Source organism: Haliotis rubra, unplaced genomic scaffold (assembly GCF_003918875.1).
Source record: "Haliotis rubra isolate DU_JTF1 unplaced genomic scaffold, ASM391887v1 Scf120, whole genome shotgun sequence".
Taxonomy (NCBI): domain Eukaryota; kingdom Metazoa; phylum Mollusca; class Gastropoda; order Lepetellida; family Haliotidae; genus Haliotis; species Haliotis rubra.
The window spans coordinates 1,923,898-1,927,637 of NW_025765115.1; positions in this window are offsets into that span (position 1 = coordinate 1,923,898).

The window sequence follows — 3,740 nt, forward strand, 5'->3', positions numbered from 1 at the left end:
TTGAGCTTAGTGTTGAGACTAGTTCTTGTATCTACAATATCGACATAGCAGTCTTAATTCTTGTTAATGTTTTAGCCCAACAGGTACGTGTTTTGTGAGTGGAGTATATTAAGCTGTTTCGGTGTCGAATTAAACATTGATGCGAACAAACGAAAAACCTAACAACACATCAAGTTATATTTTACCTTTCAGCGTTTTTCATGAAACTATATATATTTTTCTTTGAAAGTGGGTTTCCCTATTAAAACTGGAGAGTCTTCTCATTGAAACTTTTGTATCATGAATGACGTCGTATTCAATAATAGTCGTTTATGAACTGACCAGTCAGCAGGAAGCAAAAAAAAGGTAAGTATAGTTAACAATTATGTTAAATAGTAATAGACAGGTGTCAGACTGACAAGGTTGCAAGATAATGTGGATGATAGATGTATCCTGCTAAGGGAGCTGAGACTTAAATCTGATTGCCTCCTCATCCACATGATAAAACTGACATTTATCTCTGTGGAAAAGTATCCGCATGTAACATTATTTCACTGCACTGTTGTATATTGTGCTGACTGACTGACTGAGTTTGGTTTTACGCCGCTTTTAGCAATATTCCAGCAATACCACGGCGGGGGACACCAGAAATGGGCTTCACTCATTGTACCCACGTGGGGATTCGAACCCGGGTCTTCGGCGTGAATAGCCAACGCTTTAACCACTAGACTACCCCACCGCCCTCAAATATATGAAAACCATATGAAAATGTAGTAACAAACAGTCATGATACTGATACATGGTATTTCGAGATTCTTTCACATCCCAATCCGAATCATTAAGAATCAACAATTAGTCCATATATATTGCATAAAATCCACACCGACTGCATGCTTATAATGCCCGGATAAGCCAAGCTGCCTGTGAGGCGCTAGAAGGTTATATATAGTCACATGACTTATCCCACCGGGTACCCATTTCTCTGCTGGGTGAACAGAGACAATTTTGAACAAACTCACATGCCTAAGGCGAGACCACATGTATCACACGTGCTTCGTTGTGGGGCAGGACTGAAGTCCTAGAAACTCTCAGGAGTCAAGTTGCCAAACACGGTTACATGCCCAAGAACTCTCCGCGCCCAACGTTGCTTTTCTTTAACAAATTGTGACCTGAGCTAGATGCACACACCACCACCTCATTAATCAGTTGATAATGGGTATGGGTGAGAGAGTGAGTATAATTTTACGCATCTTTTAGCAATATTCCAGCAATATCACTGGGGACACCAGAAAAGGTCATCACACATTGTAACCATATGGGAATCGAACCCGTGTCTTCGGCGTGACGATTAAACGCTTTACCCCACTGCCCCTTCGAGTATATATAATTCACACGAACTGTCGACTTAACGCATTGTACTGATTACAGACTCGACGGCATATGTTTCATTACAGTCTGACAAGCTCTGGTTTTGAATGGTTTTCGAATGTGCTTTTTAAACAGGTTACCTGGTGATTGACGGAGATGAATTACGATCAACTTGGAAAAAGTCAGTTATCAGTTATGCAGAGGCAACATTCGTTGTCAATAATGGCCTTTCTAGATACATCTGTCTACATTCTGGGAGAGACACATCAGGCAGGCTTTTTACGAGCTTATGTCAAGACAGTGTCACGTGTGAAGATAATGTTCTCCCATACTCGTTGGTGGCTTACAGAGTTGACATTTCTTGTCTACCTGCAGGTAACAAAATTATTTTCATTGTCCTTTCCAACACATTTTATATCACATACATTAAATAAATGTGTGCGTGCGTATGAGCGTGCGTGCGTGCGTGTGTGTGTGTTTAAAGGTTAGGTACGAGCAAATAATAAAAGATTCAAATTATTTATAAAATGGTACAATACTCGGATGATAGTTCCGGAGTTTGTCCACTTTCTGTTTTGTTTTGTATTTGCGGTGAATGTATTTAATACTATTAATAATAGTGAAGTAGAGTCACCTTCTACCTTCATTTTGTTCATGATGTTCATGGTGCAAATTATGTGTCCGAAGACATGTTCAGCCATACGTTAATATATGCAACAAATTCTGCAAATTCTTGTTGCTATGTGTCAGGTGAAATGTATTTATGGAGCTGAATGTCTCCTACTGCACCAGTCGTCTCGTGTTTCTATTTGTGTTTCATATGATGGACACATCCATCCTTCAAGATTGCCACGTCTCCATGTATTTTGCATTTTTAAATTTCTATGAAATTTAACCCGCAATCGCTGAACTATAGGCTTATTGCCATTATCAATTATCCTTGCTCAACTTTAAACCAAATATAAGATTTTCATTTGATGTAGGATTTGAATTTAAACTTAACTTCATTAATTTTTTCACAATGCTCCCAAAAGGTGTTTGTCGGGAGATTATGTAGGATTAAACGAGTTCTTAAAAATCCTATGTGCACTAGCGCAAATATCACTTCACGAACACCATATTGTTTACGTATTATTGGCAGTGTTGTTGATGCCATTCGAATACTATGATGACCTATGGATGGGAAGGCGAGAGAAATGACGTCAGAAGATTGTTTACGTCTTTCGACGATTGAGGTTTCGTAAGTCACGGGGAAGAAGATACAGTGGATAATATAAAATACTACGTAGTATGACGATCGTGCAGATTTTCTGAAGCTCTCGTAAAAATTCCCAAACTGCCCTCCTCTCTCGCAGGAAATTAGAGTTAGAATCTTAGAATAATCACTATGATCGTTACTCCAAACGTACGTTTAAAATGTCACTTTCTGCGGAAGAAAAACGGAAGCGTTTATCTATATAAAATGGAGCTGATTTGGTTGAATCCAAGAGCATGGACTTACCTAACTGAAATGGGTGGGATTAACAATGTGTTCCAGGACTCATGGACTATCTCAAAATGGTAGATACCATGGGATTTCAAATGCGTTCCTAAACACATGGACTACCCCTAAATGGTAGATACCGTGAGATTTAACATGTTTTCCTAAACACATGGACTACATCAAACTTACAGTTCCCGTGTGATTTACAATGTGTTCCTTGACACATGGACTATCTCACAATAGTAAATACCGTGGTTTTTATAATGTGTTCTTCGACTCATAGACTGCCTCAAAATGGCAGTTCCCGTGGGATTTAAAATGTGTTCCTAGACACATGGGCCTAGATTTTCGAAGCTCTCTTAGCGCTAAGATAGACCTTGTGCCATACATTAACATTAAGTTACGACTATCTTAGCGCTAACAGAGCTTCGAAAATCTGGGCCCTGGACTATATTTAAATGTCCGCATGGTTACGCCCGATGGCCTTTGTGGTATTCTTCTCTGATGGCGGGCGTCGTGGCTTATGATATCGATCACATGTTTGTTACGAGATACGGTTAACCAGACCATCGTCTTATCGCTTGAGTATTACCTATTTCAACTTTAGACCACAACCAAAACAAAATCACAATGGTAGTTTGTCGTACCATTTGCTTCCCTTTGGTGGCTGTAACAAATGACTGAAAACTTATCTCATTAATGTCATTTGCTATGCCTTCAATTTGTATGACTGGGCGCTCTTCAATCACCTTGGCTCCGCGTCAACATGACGGAAACTTGGCCTGTATCGTGAAGGCGTTAAGACAAAGCCGTCACAAAACTTCACTCACATCAGCCCGAAAGCGGAAGGAACACTGAAGGTTTTCAAAGAGGCGTGATGTTCACCATTTCTAAATCAGTCACCGGTGGA